The sequence below is a fragment of the Crotalus tigris genome, unplaced genomic scaffold (assembly GCF_016545835.1).
Source record: "Crotalus tigris isolate CLP2741 ecotype Arizona unplaced genomic scaffold, ASM1654583v1 scf7180000019563.1149672, whole genome shotgun sequence".
Lineage (NCBI taxonomy): Eukaryota > Metazoa > Chordata > Lepidosauria > Squamata > Viperidae > Crotalus > Crotalus tigris.
In genome coordinates this window covers 444,038-466,144 of record NW_024097595.1, presented here as the reverse complement: position 1 = coordinate 466,144, position 22,107 = coordinate 444,038, and the positions used below count along the sequence as shown (strand labels likewise).

Here is a 22,107-nt window from a genome sequence, read left to right as displayed (position 1 = left end):
CTTGGTTTGTAACTACAGAGGGAGAGAGAAATAGATTTGGAAAGCCTAAGCACAAGTAGTGATAAATGAGCTCCTTGTTATGTGTCTACAATTTGCAAAAGATGATTTAAACTTTTACAAACTATTTTTTGAGCAAAGATGCACATTGGCATTACCTTATCCATGAGGAAGGCCTTGTCAGCATTATGACATATTATTTCTTCTGTGTAAATTTTAGTGCGGTTGCCTGATGGAATTTTTCGTTTTAAAAAGAGCATCAAATCCTGGCATTAAAATTACAAAACAAAAATATTTTCCATACGGTTATAGGAAACACTGTGGGAGGTTATGCAATAAGTTACAACTAGTCATGCAGGATCAGCATAGAATGTTTAAGGCCTTTAGAGCCTTAATTTCTTGGTTTATATATGTATATTGTGCTAGTGGGCTATTTTTAAATAATTAAGCTTTGATTTATATGAATCATTTATAACAATACTGAATACTCATAATTTGGTAATTGTGTAAAGGAACACTGTAATATGAAAATCTGAAACATGTTAATAATAGGATATTTATGTTTTGATATATTTTGATATGATTCAACACATCATGTAAAATAAAAAAAGTTAGATTATGATTATTATATTTGTTACCCTATATTCAGCTCTGGGAAATGGGGGAGGGGGAGGATAGGGGGGGGTAGGGGGGGTTGGAGTATATTTTGTAATTTTTGTAAAACTTTTTAATAAAAAAAATATGGACAACTACTCGATGATAAAAAAGATACATTAAAGTGAGCTCCTGGCTTTGATCTAGTGGTTGTTTATGCCCATTATTATTAAAGTTGCCTAATAAACATGTCCTTAGAAAAAACATTATGTATTTAGTGAACTATAAAGTGATAGGGGGATACATTTTATACATCACCTTAAATATAATCAATAAAATGGTATAAATTAAATTAGCATTGATGGTACTAAGAAGCAGAAAGGGATAACTATTCCTTTCGTTGAATTTATATGCTCTCAAGTCAAGAACAAAAATGAATTTGTAGGCTTTATCCTCTGATTATCAGCTCTGTTTCAAGGAGAGATTAAAACTTTTATAATAGCAGTAGAAGTAAAAAAAACAAAAAACAGATCAGTCCCTTTATTTTCACCAGTGCCAAAGTTATACTCATTCAGTAACCTATCACAATATAGCCAGTGTGCTGTAATGTTGCAACGGAGTATCATGGTATTATTCTACAAGTATAAATGCAAAAACTGTTGTTTTTTTTAAATTGGAACTTGGTGGGTTCAGTTCTCTCTTTGTTAATGAAGTAGCATACAGTAGCTGATGGGTTTTCATATGGTCCTTGTCTGGATCAGGCCATTGGTTCTTTCCTTTCTATTTACGAAAGCTGGTTAATTGGCAGTACAGGTAGTATATTTGCCTCCAAGTCAGGGGTCTTCAAACTCGGCCCTTTTATGACTCATGGACTTCAACTCCCAGAATTACCTTCTGGGAATTGAAGTCCATGAGTCATAAAAGGGCCGAGTTTGAAGACCCCTGCTCCAAGTCAACAGTATAAGACCAACATTCTGTTATATTCACTTTGCCATTCAGCTGATAAGGATTGCTAATAAAAGATCAGAGAACCAATCCTTCTCCTGACCCCATTCAGGCCCAGCATCTACATTTGCTTAGTGGTGAGGTTTGCCTGTGTTTTATTCACTACAGGGCGTTCACCCTTTTGCAGAGAAGCAAATAGATCTCAATATTTACTAATTCCCAAGCAATCTTAGAGCTCACGGATTGTCTACTACTCTTTCCTATTTGTTTCCTCATAAAACAGTGGTGGTTTGTGGACTCTGGTTGCTTCCAATATTTGGACCTCTTTCTACAGAGGTTTTGGAAAAATTTGAAGCAGCATAAACACTATGGTGCATTGACAAGCAGGCTTTGTGTGGAAGGTTGAGTGGATGTTGTCTCCAGTCTTTGCCACAACATTCCTTCTGAGATTAGATTAGCCCCAACCGGCTGGCTTTTCATAAAGCCCTGAAACCTTGGTTTTGTGTTTGGGTCCGTGGATCCTGTCTGTTGACTTTGTTGGTGGTCAATGTACGATGCTCGGAAGACTTTGTGTTTTTATTTTGATATTATGTGTTTCATAATATCTTATCTGTTTTATTGCTAAGTTATCTAGAGTTACATATGTAAGATATAAATGGAACAAATAAACAAACAAACAAGACGTGGTTTGGTTCTTATTACGATGCACCATTACTGAATAATGCTAGCATACATACTAGAAGAGTTCCTACGTCACCTATACTTTAAATTTCTATTAATTTGAAATTGGCTCTGCTGTTTAAAGGTCAGCATACTGTGACAGTATTATGCTAATGTTACATCGGCATCAGAAATTATTGGTTATGGGGAGGGGGACTAGGATGGAGGCTATAGGTATCTTCCAGGTTCAGAATAGCTTGCTAAAGCATGATATGACAACACTGAATTTAAAAAAAAAAAAGAATGAGGAAACATGATGTCATGGTTCCAACAGATGAAACTCTTCAAAAGAACTTCGAGGCATTGTTTACCTTTACCTTTTGCATTGACACATTAGTTCTTTAAAATGCAGAATTTTGTTTTTAGAAACCTTGTTACACACGTAAAGATTATAAGAAGTACATTTTATTAGCATAATAATACTGGACAGTCAATATATATATGCGGCTACTTGGATGTAGCCTTTTATGCTATTTTTTTTAGCACGTATTCAATTTCTTTCTGGGGAAAAAAACAGTTATTTTCCTGTCTTTTCATATAAATAGGTTTGCTGATTTTCTTCTTAATTTTAGATCAACAAGTAAAGAGTAAAGGGCATTATTAAATATGCAGGGAGTTATATTAACTACATTCAAATAATTTACTGAAATTATATCATATTTAGTTTTTTGCCCTGGGTCCACCTATTTTTTTGGAAATTTTCCTCTCCAAACTGTGATACCAAAGGCTAACTATACCCTCAGCTTGGGGGAAAAAATAACAATGTATGGCTTGGGGAAGCTATAACTTTATGACTGTTGCAGCTGCTCTTGTTGGAATATATTAAAGCAAGGCTGCTTATCAAGCAATAAAAAAGGAATAAATGTCTTCTCCAACCCCTCCACACTCCCCCTTAGCTAGTCCCACTAATATTGTTTCATAATCTGTGACAGATTATTCACAATCTAGAAGCATTCAGTGGTGCACTTGAGCAAACCATTTTGAATTTGGAAGCAAGTTTGAGCTGTCCCTGGAAAAAACAATTGGGTTCTTTTTAGCTATTCACTAAATTCTGCAAATGCATCCTACAAACCACAAACACTAAAATCCTGCAATTTAAATACATTGTGAAATTGGGGCAAGTTTAAACAGAATGTTTGCTTACCACCCGCCATTTACTATTCATACTTTCCAGAGTATGTACGTATGTATGTATTTTTCTGAAGTTTTCGCGGGTGTTTGTATGTAGGTCTTTGGTATATATATATATGCGAAAAATGTTTAATTTTATGCTTAGCTCATTGAACGTTGGGCCTTGCAGATAGGAAAAAGTTGGATTAAAAATATTTTTATAAAGTGAAAAAACCCATTTGTTTTTAAGTATTTCCATCAAAGCCAGATGCATTATTAGTATCTGGAAAGATGTGCTCTCAGTTTCTTGAACAAATTGCTAAAGGGACCGCTACATTAATATCTTTCAGCTTTAGAGCGTCTAAAATTTGGCCGCTCCAACCATTCTGGATCTTATTATAGGCCGAGTGTAATAACGTCAACATATTAAAATTCTTAAAAGTGGCTTGGAAGCTATTTGGTTATTTAGATTTTAATTTCTATTGTTTAATAACTTTCAGTTGTCCCCCATATTAGTTAAATTATGAAATGGTAACTCCCCCTCCCCCTCCCATTCCTAAACGAGTTGTAAAAGTGCCAGCCAGCATTTTTCCCGCAAGGCAGGGGAACTGAGAAAGTTTTATTATCATACCTCCGCTACACTCTTTGCACGGCTGAGTGTAGAGGCTTGCGTTGCCCAGGCTCTTTTAGGATGGGGTACAGACTATCTTGCTTTGCAAAGAAACTGTAGAGCGAAGGCCGAGAGCAGAAGCGAAGCTTTTGCTGATTTTCATTTGAACTTACTTCCAGATAGAAACTGGATAAAAGAGGTCTAGGCAGGGGTAGGCAACCTTGGCTCTTTTATGACTCGTGGACTTCAACTCCCAGAATTCCTGAGCCAGTATGGCTCAGCTTGGAAACCTCTCTCCTTCTCCTCAGCATGGCTGGCTCAGGAATTCTGGGAGTTGAAGTCCACGAGTCATCAAAGAGCCAAGGTTGCCTACCCCTAGCGCAACTCTCACTCGCTTTCTTTGGGACAGAATTGGGCCCAGGGCTTTGTCTTAACCAAGTTTCCTGCCGCGCAGTTGTCTGCACTTGCATTTCCCTGACAGCAAGAGGCGCAGGTCCCTTAGTCTAAAGCTAACCACACAGAAAAGCTGCAAGAGATCACTTTAGCCTCGACCTTCGCGAGTCCCCGAGATCCGCCCCCTCCTACTCTGTCTACCCACTATCTGCCCCTTGCTGCGATGCCCGCCTCCCCCCCCCCCAACGTCTGCTTAGCAGATCCTGCTGGGAAAAGCAATCAAGGGGCTGCTAGGGGCGGGGGCGAAGAAATACCAGAAGAAAAGGATCGGTACCCGCGCGAAGACCTAAGAATTTAGCTGCTGAGGAAACGAGGACTACTGGGAAGGGGGGGCGGGGGGGAATCGGACGACCTCTTCTGGCGTCTTAGTCTTTGGCACTCTATTGCCGGAGTTCGTGGTGCTGGGTCAAGGTTTGCAGCGAGCGGCCATCCTGGGAAGTCCGATCGCTCGTGAAGTAGAGCGCGCGGGGGGGGGGGGCTTTTGGGACTGCTAGCGCAGCCCTTTCTCAAACCCAACGCCCATTTTTTGACTAAACCTTTTTGGCCCCGCTCCCGATTCCTTGACGAGTTTTGCGACTGTTTGTGTGATGCACAAACTTCGAGGTCCTCCTTCGCCAAGCCAGTTTGTGTGGCTGTGGGGAAGCCCTGGATAGGAAAGATGCCCGCAGGTGTGGTTGTCGGGGTTTTGTTTGTTTGTTTGTTTAAACTCAGTTCAGAAATTAGACAGAGAGCAGGTCTCGGTGGACGTCTAATATCTGTGTGAAACTCTATCCTTACGATTTGGAACTCCTCGCCGAGAAAAAGAGGATTTTTCTGAATTGATAAAGCCTGCGGAAGCCTTCTCGGTTGGCTCCGTTAGCTATAAACATTTGAAGTACAGCTGAAGGTATTAACCAGCAGCTGTAGGTGGGGTGTGTGTGGGGGGAGGGGGTTAGGATCTGGTTTAAAGGGTGAAACAGCAGCCACAAAATAGAAGGTTGCAATTGGTAGTTAAACAAACTCAAAGAGTGGTTAGTGCCAATGCTGGATGAATAGCTTCCTGCAGAGTGGTGTGGGAGAAATTTGGGATGAACTGATGAACTCAATGCCAGATGCTGGTGATGGCCTTGTGAGGAAATGTGCAGAGGACTGCTCTTTATTGACCAGGGAAACATGCTTCTTCTATTTAAACCCCCGGCTCTTCTGTGGCTCTTTCCCATGTGCAGTTTCAGTTGCTTCAGTATGCCTTGGTGATCAGTGAATTCCTCCTGGATATTTTCCCCTAATTATAATACACTGCCTTTATCTAGTTCCTAGCCCTGAATTTAGGCCAGGGGTCTTCAAACTTGGCCCTTTTATGACTTGTGGATTTCAACTCCCAGAATTCCTTAGTCAGCGTGGCTGGCTGAGGAATTCTGGGACTTGAAGTCTACAAGTCATAAAAGGGCCAAGTTTGAAGACCCCTGGTTTAGGCAATCATTACTCTGCATTCCAAGTTCCAAGTACAGGTAGTCCTCAATTTATGCCTGCAATTGAGCCTGGCAATTATGGTCATAAGTCATATGATTGGATCCAATTTTATGACTTTTTCATGGTGGTCATTAACCAGATGTACTGTAGCGGTTGTAAAGCAAAGCCCATAATTGTTAAGTGAATTGCTGGAAGTAAATGCCAGTTTCCAGCAAAACCCTTCAAAAATCACAGTTGCGTGACCATGTGGCAGTGCAACGGCTATAAACGCAGACCAACTGCTGAGCACCCAAATGTGGTCCACATGATGGACGAGGGCGATGTCAGAATTTCAAAACCACATCTCAAGTAGCTTTTCGGGAGTCACTAAGTGGCCAGGCATAAGGGACTACCTGTATTTTTTCCCTGTTTAAAAAACAGGGTTCCCCTACAAGAACTGTAAAAGGATGCAACTTCATAGTCTCTTTAATGATAGTCGGGCTTGATGTCCTGCTTTGAGGTGTTGCCTTGAAATGGGTGTGTTCCCTGCCAGGAGTTTGATCCTGACTGGCTCAAGGTTGACCCAGCCCTCAATCCTTCCGAAGTCGATAAAATGAGGACCCAGATTGTTGGGGGCAATATGCTGACTCTGGAAACCACTTAAGAGAGGGCTGTAAAGCACTGTGAAGTGGTATATAAGTCTAAATGTGATTGCTATTGCCTATCCTTTCCTTCCTTCCCTTGATCTTTGATTTAAATTAAATGCTTGGAATATTTAGTTATATATAAGCCCTGTCAACACGGTTAGCTGGTTGTGCCTAGCTGACCTTGGCCGATCTCAAAAAGCTAAGCAGAGTGAAACCAAGTAGTAGTTGAGTGGGAGATCTTCATGAACTTCTAGGGCTGCAGAGAAGATTGAGAGGATCTTGGCCACAGCTAGGAAGAAGGCAGTGGTACTCAACCATGAAGTCACAAGAAGCCACCCTTGACTCAAAGGAAAATTTATATATAGCATAAGTCCTGTTGTTTCTCCATACTTGCATCTCCTTCTGTTTCCTCTGTCATCCACCACACAGAAGCATATTCCATTGAAACATATCTCAGTAAAAGGATGGTTTTATAGAATAAAGAAACGTGGCACAGAGGAACCCAGAAAGGAGAACTGAATACTTTCAATGGAGGTACTCCTTGACTTACAACCATTGTTCAAAGTTACAATGGCATTGAAAACGTGACTTACTATTCCTCACTCTTAACAACCGTTGTAGCATCCCCATGGTCGTATGATCAAAATTTGAGTGCTTGGCTACCAGCATGTATTTACAATGCTTGCAGCATCCCAGAGTCATGTGATTGCGATCTGGCTTCCAATAAGCAAAGCCAGTGAGAGAAGTCAAATCCACTTAACAACTACATGATTCACTTAACAACTGCAGTGATTCGTTGAACCGTGACAAAATATGTGGGCAAAATCGGGTGTGATTTGCTTAGCAACAGAAATTCTGATCCCAATTGTAGCCATAAGTCAAAGATTACCTGTAGTCAAAGCCTCCTTATCGATTTCACTGATTTTCGGCCCCACTATGACAAATGTTGCATATCTTAAAATTGGTGTGATACAATTATATAGCTGAAAGGGACCATACAACTCCCTGTCCATCTGGTATTACTTCCATTCAGCGCAAGACCTGTTAGATCTTTGGCAAATAACTGTCCAGACTCTGTTTGAGAAGTCTTAGTGAAGTAGAACTCACATACCACGTGGCAACTGGTTGACAGTTAATACAGTCAGGATGTTCCTTCTGCTGTTTAGTCTGAACCTCCATCTTAGTAGTTTTATCCCATTGGTTTCGGTCTTGCCCTCTGGGCAATAGAATGTAAATGGTCAAATGGCACTCTGGTGAAATCCAGATGTACTATGTCTATAGCATTCCCCCGATCTACTCTAAATAACTCTTATCAAAGAAAGAGAGAGCATTAGTTTGGCACAATTTGTCTGCAGCTAGTCCGTGCTGACTCCTGTGAATAACAATATGCTTATTCTAGTGTTTATAAACATGCTGCTTGGTCATCTTTTCAAACACTTCTCCTGGCACAATAGACTATAGTCAATGGTGGGATTCAGCTGGTTCGCACCACTTCGGCAGAACCGGTAGCTAATATTTTATTGCCCAGGACCAGAATGGACTTCTGAAAGCGGCATCTATTCTACACAGAGAACTGGTTGTTCACATATTTGAATCCCACCACTGACTATAGTATAGACCTGTCTTTTCTGGGTCTTTCTTCTTCCCCTTTTTTGAAGATAAGAGTAAGGTTAGCTCACCACCAGTCTTCCATCAATTTTCCAAGAGTCAAACTTTATCAAGAAGATTTCTGTAATCCCTTCAATATGTAATCCATCAGGCACCAGAGACTGTATTAATTTAAATTAGCTAAATTCCCTCTTATCCTCTCATTGTCTGCCCTAAACTCCAGACCCTCTTTCTGTCATTAGCTCAACCATCGGGATCCAGAGCTTCATTTCCCTTTCCTGAAACCACAGATGCACAATAGAAGTTAAGAATTATTGTTTTCTAATAATTACCAATTACAGGCAGTCCTTAACTTACAACCACCACTGAGCCCAGCATTTCTGCTGCTAAGCGAAACATTTGTTAAGTGAACTTTGCCCCATTTTACGACCTATCTTGCCACAGTTTTTAAGTGAATCATAGCAGTTGTTAAATTAGTAACACAGTTGTTAAGTGAATCTGGCTTCCCCATTGACTTTGCTTGTCAGAAGGGATCACGTGACCCCTGGACACTGCAACGATCATAAATATAAGTCGGTTGCCAAGAATCTGAATTTTGATCACATAACCCTGATGATCATGTGAAAAATGGTCATAACTCACTTTTTCCAGTGCCGTTGTAACTTTGAACATACTAAATGAACTGTTGTACAGTCACTAAATGAACTGTTGTAAGTCAAGGACAGTTTCACCACAGTTTCCTTGGTATAGAGTAGACTTATACTCTCTTTGGCTTTCATTTTATTCTGAACATACCTCCAAAACATATTTTCCCCTTATTTTTATATCTCTTACAAGCCTCAGCTCTTTCTGAATGTTAGCCTTTAGAGAAAGTTCTTACGTTTCTGGAGACCACTTTATGTTCTTCTTTGGTTATATTCTGTTCCTTTCATTTCCTAAGCGTACCATTTTTTTTCCTTCATGTTTTTGATTATGTGCCATCAGGTTGTTTTCAACTCCTAGCAACCACAGAGATGCATTCCTCCCCCCCTCCTAATCTGTTTTTTCAAGTCTCTCAATGGTGGGTACACTCATTGCCATTGTAACTGACTCCATCCATCCATCTTGCTGCTGGTCTTTCTCTTCTTCTCTTTCCTTCCACCTTTCCCTGCATTAGAATATATTATCCATTGTTTTGTATTTTCTATTCATCTGATGGTAAAAAACATAGTAGTGGTTTACTATTGCCTTCTTCAGCATAGTATGATTAGATAACTTTGCCATTGTAAGTGCAGTAAATGTCCGCCTTTGACATTTTCCTATATCGCTGTTGCCCTATAAAGGTTCCTGCTTATTTTATCTAGGCAGTTGGGATGAGCTTGGGTGCCCTGGGTGATCCTGATGAGAATATATACTTTTGGCATACACTTCTGTCATTCTTTGTTCATTCCCCCCTCCCCCCAAGAACACTCCCACCACCAGTACAGTAGGACCTGAGGATGAGGTCTTCAAAATGTTAGAGGATCCTTAATATATCTACCCTGGCTTCAATATTTCTTCATTTTCTCTTCTTGTGAGAATTATTTATTTATTTATGAGACTTATATACCGCTTTAAGTGCAAGCACTCTCTAAGCGGTGTACACCAGTAAGCAATATATATATATATATATTTACATTGCCCCCAACAATCTGGGTCCTCATTTTACCTACCCCGGAAGGATGGAAGGCTGAGTCAACCTTGAGCCGGTGAGATTTGAACCGCTGACCTGCTGAACACAGTCAGCTAAAGTGGCCTGCAGTACTGTACTCTAACTGCTGCGCCATGGATATTGTTTTCAATATCCAATTTTGTAGGATTTCCCAACCTTCCTCGATACCTTTCTCCTTTGGGATTTGAAGCCATTATTTTCAATCTACCTTTCCTAAGAGTTCATCAAAATTAGATCTTCTGAAGTCAGATGTACAGGGCTCAATTGTTTTCAATTCCTCTACCTCTGGATATCATGACCTCTTTACAAACTCCTACAGTGGCACTATTTTTGTGTTTCTTTCAACAGGATTTCCATGCTCTGGTTCTTCTATTTTTGTGCAAGAATATTTTTCTCACTACATACAATACCCCCATACCGAGGATTCCCAGGATCTGGAAACTATAGCTTTCCAGAGTTGTGGACCAATCATGAGTGATATCTCACACTTGTGACACCTATCATGTTTCTCAATTAGATTAGGAAATCTAGTTCTCCTTGTTTAGTGTTGGCTTGAATATTACATTCATACAAACATAATAACAACCTATGCCAAATTTAGGCTGTTTCATGCACGGGACAACCTGAGGCTCATCCTGATTGTATTAGCTTTATGGTAGCAGTAGCGCAACACTTTTTATTTTTACTCTTGTACTTCTGGGAGAAAGCTGAGTTTTGTCTACCTCTGTTTCAAATCTCTTTATAATCTATGGTGAGTTTGTGTCCATTGTATGGTCACTTTTCAAGTTGGTGTACGGGTTCACATATGGCTCCTTGGCTGCAACAACCCATCACCAGATGAGACCTAACCGTTATTATATTTGACTCAGTCCTTTTGCAAACTCTATGGTGGCCCAGCCCTGTCGGTACCCATTCAGTAGCCTTGGGTCTTCCAAAGATTAACTAAGTGTAGACTCCTTTCCTGTTTGATAGTAGCAGCCACCTGTGAGGTAGAAATTCAGTAGCCAATACATGCTACTGAATGCGTATGTAGAGCTGCCAAATCGGGCCTGTAAAAATCAGGAATACCATTAGATGGCAGTCCAGGGTTGGAATGTTAGGGTTTTTTGTAGGGTGATATGGAATTTGTAGTCTTTACTTAAGGACTTGGAGTGAAAGAAGTACTGGACTCCTAATACACTTGTTGGGTATTGTGGGCTACATGTGTGAATAAAGTTAAGCTGATTCATGTTTCCCCACGTCTGTTTTCATGCCTTCTTGTGTTTCTCAGATATTTAAGAGACTAAACTAGTATCCTAGGGAAAGAGCAGGAACAAATGTCTCTTCTTGTTCACCAGCTATTTCCCCTTAGCTGTAACAGAGAGAGGGAGGGTTAATCATTTGATTGACCCAGTGGCTTAAACTTGCCCACTCTTTCATACCATCCACTCAAAAGAAGCCAAAGAGCATAAAAAGGAACAGGAAGCTGCTGCTAACTTCTTGGCATCTTTTGGAATAGCTAAGCCCAGATAGTGCATTCCAGTGGGAGTGATTAGGTCAGTGGTGGCGAACCTATGGGACGGGTGTGGGCACATGTGCCATTGCCCCAGCCTCGCCTCCCCCCATGACCCACCAGCAGCCCCCCTGGAGGAGAGTCGCCCCAGAGCGTGGCCACACAGAGCAGCACAGCCAAGGACATGGCAGCCAGGCAGCATAGAGAAGACTCTGCCCTCACGCCCCATCCCGCACAGTTGATGCTGCGGGGCGTGGGCAGAGGGTGTGGCCGCCATGGCGCTGCTGGGCAATCTGCGGCAGGCCCTGAAGGCAGGGTGGGAGTGGCCTTGTGAGCAGGCGGGGTGGGAGACAGGGTAGGGGCGGGGCAGGGGTGGGGCCAGTTTTTGGGCACTCGGTCTCTAAAAGGTTCGCCATCACTGGATTAGGTTATCTGATCTGGGCATCATTGCTGTGCAGGACTTCCTCCCAAAAGAAGAAGTTGGTTGAAGGTGTGAAGGTTGTAGCTGCCTCTCCCTCTCCCTGCATCTATTTCTTTGGAAGCAGTGCCTAGGTGAGAAAGGGGAGGAAGCTGCACTGCTCTTTTGCTCTCTTCTTGCTTTGGCTGGGAAGGAGGCTGTGGGGGGGAGGGCTGGAAAATCCATCACTCTGCACTGGACCAGGCAATCATTAGCTCTGCAGGGTTTTTTTGTGGAGCACCCCCTCTTCCTCGCAGGAAAAAGGAAAGAGAATGCCAGATGTACAGGTGCCATTGTTTCTCCCTTAGGAAAGGAGTGCAGCGCAAAATGCGATTCTGTGCGGGGGGGGGAGAAGGGATGGCACGCGTGAAGAGGCCGCTCATATTAGGAAGAAACATAGTTAACGCTGGGTAACTGTCCGAGTAACCGCCACGCATCCAGGTTCAAATTAACCCTTATTGAATGAGCCACTCTTAAGGAGAGAAAAGTGTCAAGAAGACCTGGGCGTTTGTAAATGGAGAGTGCTTCGAGAGACCCTGGCTTGTGGAAAAGCCCAGGCGAAAGTGTCTCCAGGAAAAGAAGGGGGTGGTCCCATCAAAGGGGGGGGGAGTTCGCCCCCCCCGGGTGCAGCTTGAGAGCCGCCTTAGGTTTTAGTGCTTCTCCGGTTCCCCCGCCTGGCCTAGATTCCCCAGCTGCAGTTGGCGCGTTTGCTCGCCGGCTCTGGTTCCGCCATAACCCGAATAGCTCCGCCGCGGGTTGGTGTCCTCCTGGGACGCGGGGCTTTGCTGCTGATCTCCTGCCTCTTCTTTTCTGACGCAGAAAGACGATGGCGCCCACCTCCCGGCCGAGAATCCCTCCGTTTGCCGGTTATCTTTCTGGCCCAACCGGAGCTTCGGCGCCTTCCCCACAGGGCGAAGTTGGCGGACGTGGACCGAAGAAAGCGCCGCTGCCTAGGTAAAGCGGCTCGGGTTGTGCCTCTGGCATTTGGCCACGCTTCGGATCGACCCAGCGAGACCCCTTTGCGCGCAGATTCAGCCGGAACCCTGGCCTGAACTTCAGGGTTGCCCTGAAGGGACTTGTTGAGTTACCTGCAAACTTTGGTCGCGCTGCTGAGGATCCTAAAGTTTCGCCCCTCGGAGCACGCGCAGAGCGCGTCTTCAGCTTCCCCGAGAAACTGCTCGTCCCTGCACGCACAATGAATGGCTCCGGTTATGTAAACACAAGAGCAAACGGGTTCGACTAAACTGATGCGTTGCGAAGCCCAGCCGAGACAGTTTCTCCCAGGATTTCTCCCTATGGCTTGGGGCTTTAAGTGTAGCTGTAGCCCACGGCCCAGGACTAGAGGTCTTCCGCTGCCAAGACCCGGGGCCTGAAACTTACTGACTTAGAAGAAACCCACCAAGACTCGCGTAGTCTCGCTGCCTTCTAAGCCAAGGGGAGGGGGGACACTGAAAAAAGTGCTTTTCTCTCCAGGGGTAACTGTAAAGTCGTAGGTGAGATTGCTTGAGCTGATCGACCCCCCCCCCCCAAACAAACATCTCGGATAGGAAAAGAAGCAAGTTCCTTTTCGGCACTTGGCCGCGGGCCGGAAGTCCCAGGTAGTGGTTGGAATGAGTTGCAGGACAGTGGTCTGGGGTCGCTGATCACCTCGCAGTGAAACTCCCGCTGGAGTTTCACAACCGCGAGTCTAATCAAACTGGAGCGAGCTCCTAGTGACTCCAAATCTCCGCCGTCTTCCTGGACCGCTCAAACTCCGCTCCCCTGAAGGAATCATAGGCTGATGAGCTGCCTTCGACAGAGACGTCCAGCCGCTGTGCCAGTCACCTTGACCCATCGTCTTCGGTTTTTCTGGAGAAAAAAAAAAAGAGAGAGAGAGAGAGGCTGCTATGTCTGCTGGAGGGCGCCGAGGAGCCCCCCCTCCCGGCGATGTTCGGCGACTGCCCGTCACTCAACTGGGCCGGGGTGCCTTTTTCGGCTACAGCTAAGGCTCCGCAGATGTCCGGGATACTTGGGAGTCGGGCGTCAGAGTCCAGGAAACGAAGCAAAAGAATCGTACCGATCACCAAATTAAATTGATGCGTGCTAAACTCAATCTCTAAGCAAATTCTGGGTTCGCAGGGAATGAATTTATTGACTGAAGTAGCACCAGTGAAAAAATTAAGATGGAATTCGGCATTTTACTGTGGTGAATACCGTAAAAATCAGCAAGATATTCCCCACCACCACCACTCCAGAATCATGGATCTTTAGCTTTCCAAATTTCTCCGTTCAGGGATAAATTAAACAGAAGGGGAAAACGGCTAGAATTTAATTTTAGAACAATAAGGGTAAAGATTAATACGTCGCAGGCATATTTTGTACATACACCGGGTGGTTTGGAGTAATACAAGACAAAACGTTCACTGGGAAGTACTACTGATTAGTTACATCTATAACCAATTTCTAGTATTCAAACGTAACAGCATTTACCCACATTCCCTCTTTTGAAGACATTCTTTGAACAGGAAAGAAGTTGTTCGGCTGAAGTCTGAATTATCTGAGCTTGAAAGGTGTTAAGATCTAGAGGCTTTCTCTGAAGCGTACTAGCCAGGCGGGAGGATTAAGCAGCTTTCTGGATTAAAGCATTTTCTGGATCCCCACAATAAACTGAATAATAAAGTACCCAAGTAGTTAAAAACAACATTCTAACCTCTTACCCATCTAAAAGATAACCATCTATTATGTTTTGGCATATCGTCAGAATAGATCTACTAGGACTTTAACTGACCTAGTTAAAGTGTGAGCAGAGTTTATGCAAATGCCTTCCTGACACAGGAGTCTGACTTACTTGGGGCGGGGGTGCGGCTGAAGAAATATTCTGCGTCGGGAACTTCGCCCCTAAATATCAAGGGCCCATAACTAATCTTGTGTTTTGAGTACAGCCGGTACATAACTTCTATCTATTTATCCACCAGTCTACCGTACATTGTTTTATATTATAATAAAGGCAGAAAACATCAGCAGATTTTATAGTACAGAACTGCGCGGGTCGGCTGGCTTCGAGAAGTCCGGCTGGGTCCTGCATGAAAGAAAAAAAGGGCGGGGGATCAATTTATTGGAAAGAGTTAATATTCACGGGGGGGGGGGAGAGAAAACTCCGCCAGGAGACTGAAATAGCTTCGCGTTTTAATTTCCAACCGGGAAAAAAAAAAAATCTATCGAAGCGCTTTCTTCCGTCAAAAAAGCAACAGCATTGAGAGCCCCAGACTTTTCTTTGCCAATGCCCCGCTCCGATCGGGTTTGGTTCGGCGAAGGGGTAGCCGAACCAGGGCTGTCAGGAAGTAGGGAATACTTTGTCCCGACTGAGAAGAAGCGCCGCTTTCCTCCCGCGTCAGCCAGCCAGCCAGCCAGCCAGCCCGAACGAAGGCGAGTCGCAGAACGCGTCTTTCCCTGGATTCGCTTCTGAAGTTGTTGGGAGGCAGGGAAGGAAGGGGCGGGCGAGCTGCCTCCTGCCCACCTCCGAGAGCCTTGAGGTGGTACCTGTCCCGCCTAAGACCGCCTGGGCACGGGTGATACCAACCGCCAGGAAAGGAGGGAGGAACAGCGGGCCAAATCCCAGTTATGTACTCCACGTCAAACTAGGATCTAAGGCAGTGTTTCTCAACCTTGACAATTTTAAGGCATGTGGACTTCAACTCCCAGAATTCCACAGCCAGCATTGCTGGCTGTGGAATTCTGGGAGTTGAAGTCCACGTGCCTTAAAATTGTCAAGGTTGAGAAACACTGATCTAAGGGTTCTCGGTCTCTCTCTCTCTCACACACACACACAACTTTTAAGTGCCAATTCTAAACCTCCCTTTCTAAGCGCCAGCCTCTCTCTCTCTCTCTCTCACACACACACACACACACGTTTTAAGTGCCAGTTTTAAGCCTCCCTTTCTACTAAGGAAAAGGCGCGGAAATACATATACACAACGTGTGTCTGTTTCCGCACCCTTTGCTTGGTAGAAAGGGAGACTTAATACCGGCACTTAAAACTTTCCGGCTAGGTTCCCAGGCTCTTTGGATTGGCGAAGCCGCCTGCTTCATCTCTGGGTAGGCCGGGAATGTTCTTCCTCGGAATCTGGGCTGTAGCTGGCGTTCAGACGACGCTCCGCTCCGGATATTCTAGTGAAAGGAGGTCGTGGAAACCAACAGAGCTCAACAGGGTTCACGGAGGTTTAATAGGGAGACCCCCCAAATCCGTTTGCCTGGACAAATTTCCTTCCAGGCAACGAGGGGAGGGGGGGGGGCAGGTGAGATGTCTGTGCAGACAAAGCCCAAATGCAGGAGGGAAGGAAAACGGCCACTACAGAATCTGCAAGAGCCGGGAAGTCAGCGGGCCGGAGCTCCCATCTAAAGCCAAGTGAAGAATCCGATGCCCCTCCTGTTTCTCTCATTCACGCGGGAATTTGGGGTCTGAGGAAGGCGGGGGTGGGGGTGGATTCAAACCGGCCTGGCCAGCCTCTCAGCTAAGTCAGTCCAAAGCAGAAGCCCCCAGCCCCGTTTCCTTGGCAGCGGGTAGAAGTTTTGAATGGCTCCATTATTGTTCCTCTCTTCCACCTTCTGAGGGGGCATCTTCAAACCACCCACAATGAGCTGAGCCCGCCGAGCCACCTCTCGCTCTCGCGAAAAAAGTATAGAAACTTGCTTCCTGCTCCCGCGCCTGCTCCGTGGCTTTCCTCGGCGCTCCTGTCTCAGACTCAGGCCCGCCCCCGCTTACACTCAAGAGCTGACCCTGCCGCCCAAGTGGCCTGTCTGGGTCGGCGGCTCCCTCGCACTTCGCTCCCGAAAACAGTGGGAGACGTCCCGGGTGGCTCGCGCGCCGCCTCCAGACTCACCCTTTCCCTGGTGGGCTTCGCAACCGCTCCCTCCTCCGCCCAGGACTCCCCTGGATCTCTGGAGAGGCGGCGGGCGGCGAGCGAGCGGCCTCTTTCCCGCCGCCCTGCCAGGCAGAACCAGGAGCGGGCGGTAGCGCTGCTCTTTCTGAACTTGGGCGAGCGAAAGGGGGCTGGGAGTCAGGCTGAGGCGGCTCCCGAGCAGTGCCTCTCTCGCCTGTTACGGTAGATGGTCTGCGCTAAATGCTTTCCCGGGGGCTCTGAAAGCGTTGGGGGGGCCCCCGGCTGCTGACAGTGGCTGACTCAACATCCGGGTTTTTTCGTTTTGAGGGTGAGAGGAACCCCGCTCCGCCTGGGCTGCGGAGGTCTAGTTCTTCCAAGCTGCTTCCTCGTAGCCCCAGAATTCTGGGTCTTATTAAAAAGGAGAGCTTCAGAGAAGCATTCCTCCTCTTCCATTGCTGGTCAGCTCCAGCACAGGGGCCCTTAATTTCAGTGAGCCTTTAGTGGACGTGAAGACTAGACTCTGGGTATATTTACCTGGGAGTAAAGGCCACCAGTTGCCATGGGAGAAAGCTTACAAAAACGTATGGTCATGTTAGGAAAAAAAGAAATCTTAGTTGATTTGTTGAGCTTGGAAATGAATTGGCCAGGATGAGATTCGTTGGCTTTGCAATTACTGGATAAAGAAGTTGGGTTTTCCCCAAAGCTGAGTCTTTCCCTCTTATTAGCAAATGAAATAGCACTGAACAGTTGAAAGATCAAGGGCAGTGTTGGCTTGGATCTGTCTTCAGGAAAGTATTTTCTAGCCCAGGCAGTAGATAGAAGTTGAAAGCTGTGGCCTTGGCAAATTGAAAGAATCATCAGACTAGGATTTAGAATCTAGATATGGTAGAAGAGAAAAAGGTGCTACTTGTTCCTCTCTTATTTCAATTGATCCTGTTGCTGTGTCTCTTTGAAATCCTACTTGGAAGTAGAGATTCCTGATGGGAAAGTTTCTTAAAGTCAAAAGTATCTTATTCTCTGCAGGCTTGTGAAACTCCCCAATCGGCTAAATCCCTTCTTATTGAACCTGACACCTTACAAAACCTCCCCCATCAAAATCTCTCCTTTTGGGACTCTGGTCCACCCACAGAATAAAGTAAGATCTTCATTCTAACACAGGGGTCCCCAACCCATCCGCACCCTCCGGTCCACAGAAAAACCTCTTTTCATGGAACCGGTCCCTGGTGCCCAAAAGGTTGGGGACCTCTGTTCTAATCCATGCCTTGTTGCAATGTTTGTTGGATGTTCCTCTAGTCTAGATTCCTTTGGGGTGGGATTGGGTTCCCTGCTTGAGTCACACATTCATGGGGTGGGAGATTTCTGCTTTTCCATTGTTTAGCCTCACCAATGGGTTAGAATTGGTTTGGCCAGACAATAGGAAAGAATGGAGGGCACACTGCAGCCAAATCAAGATGGCCTGCCCATCACCTATCAATAGTACAATAGCATCACTTAGAGAATTCATCTCCCATCCAGTGATTTAACCTCTCCTTAGCTGCTATGCTTTCTCCTTCCCCTTATTTCTTTCTTTTTTCCCTATACAGGCCTCTGTTCTGCTACAGTTCTGATGAAACATATCTGGCAATTGAAAGCCAAGTTCTGGGAGATTAATCAAATAACAAAACTAAACTAAAAATACCAGAAACAAAAACCTAGCAGTCTCAGCTCTTGTTTGTATTTCATTAGTATATCAGGATGAGAACTTGGAGGCTTTACCTATTTTTGGAAAATATTTTAAGAAACTGAATGGTTACATTTTAGAGTTTCATAAAACTAAATGTATACATTTACAATTTGCAGGAAGATTTCACACAAACAAGAAAGAAGGCAAGTCTTATTTTAACTATCCTTGCTCCCTGTATAGCATTATTTGGAAAGTACAATGAGCAGAAGACACAAATACATGAGAGACTTCAAAATAACTGCAGGAAACCAATTCCCTTTCTCCTTCCTTGTAATGGAAGCTACTCTAGTCTATAATGGAACCTAGTCTAGATTAAATAAAATTAGGCTCCTTATATGAAGCTGGTTTTTTCTTAGGGAGCCATATCTGCCAACAGGCCATGCCAGTTTAAAGACATTGGAACAACAGAATTTGTTGGTTTGTGACAAAGTTATGCTTTTAGCATCTCTTTAGACAGAGAGGATAGGAAGAACAAAACAGCAAAAGTGATCAGGGTAGTGATTTATTGCCATAATTCTGGAAATTTGCAAGTAATTGCCATGGATTTCTAACTATGCAATAGACCTATGCATCCATTGTCTCCCCAATATACTGTAAGGCTGAAATTATTCAACACATTTGTGATTAATAGGAGTACTTTTTTTTTCTATGGAATATTGTGGACATTTTTCAGTTCTGGTATTCTTTCACTTAGAGTTCTTTAAATTCCAAGCATACATATCCAACTCTAGTTGATGGATATTGGAGCCTATCCCAGTTGTCCAGAAATTACAGCCTGCCTCATGAGGAAAAAGAGAAAGTGATGGGGTTCAGGATAAGCAGTTATTAAGAAAACACCAAGATCTGAAGTATGCATATTCAATAATTTGTCATATTTGCTGTTAAAATGTGCTTTATGTTGAGCCCTCTTGTCCCACCTGTATCTGTTCCGATACACTGGCATATTTCAAAAATTGAATGCAACTCTTGTCAGGCTGTAAAAGAAAAAAATTCAGAAAATATTTAACATTGGCCTACAGTATTGTACCTAATGTCCAAGCCTAGAAAATCATGAAGGCCTTTTCCTCTGTGAAAACTCTAATAATGATCTTCCTTGGAGGGCAGACCAGGAGGACAATATCTTCTTCATTCACAAGCTGGAGATATTTGGTTTTCTAAGAACAAGAGAGAAATACTGATTTGGAAGCTGTGTTTTGCTTCCACAATTTGGTGGGATACTGGACAACTAAAATTAGTCTAGATCAAGAAACTGATTCTTGTTCCTTAACCATAGCATACGTAGGTCTACAAGTTGTTCTTTCTTGGCATTCACTTTTCCCTAAATGGGTGGCCAACCTGGAGTTAATGATCTCCACCATTAATGAAAATCTTGTTGCAGAAAGTAATACTTCATTAAGTTTAATACAGTACCTTGATTATTTGGCTGACTGTAAATATATAATTTTGAACTGGGCTATTTGTTAAGAAAATGAATATAAATTGGTGATTGCATTGCACAGTTTCAATGCAGTGCTTATTTATATTTCCATTGATTTTTTTGCTCCATTCTACATTTTAATAGTTTCTACTCTAATAGCAATTATTTGAATATACTGTATATGCATGTCATGGTAATAATAATTATGTAATAATATCAGAAGTTGCTGAATGTTCTTTAAAAGAAAAACAACAAGCAAACAAAGGTTCACAGATTATACCCTAATACAGATGCATAAAGGATGTAGGATGAGATTTGTGTGTGTGTGTGTATCTATATATCTATATCTATATATCTATATTGATCGATCGATATAAAAAAACTTGTATTCATGGCAGTTTATGGAAAATGAGGATTGCTAACAGATTAGCCCAGTTGTAGGAAATTAAAACAACTTATTTTGATCTGTTTATTCTTCTCGTAAATATGGTCTTTAGGTCAGAGGTCCCCAATCTTTTGGGCACCAGGGACCAGTTCGGTGGAGAGAGGTTTTTCCATGGCCTGGAGGGTGCATGGTTTTGTGTGCTGCCTGCATCTCGCAGACAGGGCTTTGCTTGTTTATGCGGCACGGTTGCTGGCATACCGCGGTCTGGTACTGGTTCACAGACCAGGGGTTGAGGACCCCTGCTTTAGCTGACATATCTTATGCCAGATGAAGGACTTTTTCAATCTACAAAATAATTAAACCACATAATGTAAAATTGTAGATAACTTTAAGAAGAACATGCATAGGGAATACTGCATAGTGAGAACTCACTAGAAATGTTTTATCCTTAAGAAATAGGAAATGTGACTGCAAACATATATATTTACCCAAGAGTAATGGCCACTTAACTCAGTGGGACTTTCTATGTAAACAAGCAAAGGATTGAACTATAATTACATCTGATTCAAGAGAGATTCATTCTGAGGTTGTTATATACAAATTACCTATTGACATCCAGGAATATTATCTCAAACTGTCTATTGTGATATAAATATCATAACATCTTCTGCTATAAAAGAAAGCAATAAAAATTGTCAACTACGATTTTAAATTCAAGATATCAGGATTTGTAATATTGAACAGTAAATAATCACTATTATCATAATGATGTCATCCATTTAACTTGGTAAATATTGCTAGATAGAGGCAATATTTTAGGCACTATTCTGCATCACAGAGAAGACAGAATAATTCCTGTAAATAACCTCTATGTATTTATTTCATCATACAGTACTTCTTTGAATAGTATCTGCATTAGTGCATCAGATAAAAGATATGCTAGGAAATCATTTTAATCCTATTTATCAAAGACTGTAGCATGGTAAGAAAAAAATGAAAAAAAGGAAAATTACAACTATTAGAAAGTTTAATTAAACAATAATTTATGATGCTGTTTTAAAATCTTTGTTAACATTCCCCCATATCAGAGACAAAACTTAGTTCTTGACACTTGTATGAAGAATATTTTTGTAGACTGTATATTAAAATATTTTTATGCAACTGTTATATTTTATTGTAATTTATTCAAAATGAAATATAAGAGTTACAATGGAGTAAATCTATTATAGTTACTAGGAAGATTTGGTGGTTGAGATAGCAAAACACATATTTACGTAACTTAAAAATAATTTCATCACTTTTAAGAAGAAAACCAAAATCCAGAATGATCATTTAATTATATTAATAATTTCTATGTCAGGGCTTTTCAACCTTTTCACCCATTGTACCACTTTTAGGACATGGCAATATCCGAGTACCACCAGTCGCCTAGCAAGGTGTCAAAAACTTGATGACCAAAAAAAAAAAGGAAAAAAGTGATAAAGTACAGGTAGTCCTTGACTTACAACAGTTTGCTTAGTGACTTTCGAAGTTACAATGGCACTGAAAAAAGTGCCCCCCCAAGCCACAGCCGAGCAAGACGCCTGCCCACCCGGCAGCGCTCTTCCTCCTGTCCGAGGTTTCCATAGTTGTGAGCATTTCTGTTGAGGATTGGCAGTGGGGGTGGGGTGGGGGGTGTTTGGTTTTTATTCCCCCCGTCTGCTGGGTAGTTGCAGCAGGTTGTGGTCATCTCATATGACCCTAGGACACTGTGACTGTCATAAATATGAATCAGTTGCCAAGCATCTGAATGTAAATCACAAGACCCTGGAGGGGCTGCAATATTCCAGCTGATCAGCACTTCTTCTGGGCTCAGCAGAAGTGCCAGGATCAGCATTGAGCTCTACCTGGAGCCTGGCGCTGATCCTGGCGCTTCCGTTGAGCCCTGACAGCCGTGCAGCTCCAGCCATCTCTCGCTCAGGCTTGTGCGGTG

The 22,107-nt window shown here is 43.3% G+C and overlaps 1 protein-coding gene and 2 long non-coding RNA genes across 14 annotated transcripts in view; 2 read left to right on the top strand and 1 right to left on the bottom strand.

Annotated features, from left to right (window-relative positions):
* Window positions 1-22,107, top strand: part of NFIB (nuclear factor I B) — a 335,263-nt gene that overhangs the window by 69,520 nt on the left and 243,636 nt on the right. The window lies entirely within an intron of this gene.
* On the top strand, window positions 11,490-13,604 carry LOC120317255. Its single transcript, XR_005559174.1, has 2 exons — window positions 11,490-11,846; window positions 12,571-13,604. It is a non-coding gene; the product is annotated as an uncharacterized LOC120317255 (long non-coding RNA).
* On the bottom strand, window positions 13,460-21,498 carry LOC120317254. Of its 3 annotated transcripts, none has more exons than XR_005559173.1 (3): window positions 16,611-16,750; window positions 13,705-14,809; window positions 13,460-13,599 (listed from the first exon to the last, which is right to left on the bottom strand). It is a non-coding gene; the product is annotated as an uncharacterized LOC120317254 (long non-coding RNA). The 3 variants fall into 3 exon arrangements; XR_005559172.1 differs by having other exon boundaries at window positions 13,469-13,599; window positions 14,579-14,809; window positions 16,611-16,765; XR_005559171.1 differs by lacking the exon at window positions 13,460-13,599 and adding an exon at window positions 17,854-21,498 and having other exon boundaries at window positions 13,861-14,809; window positions 16,611-17,752.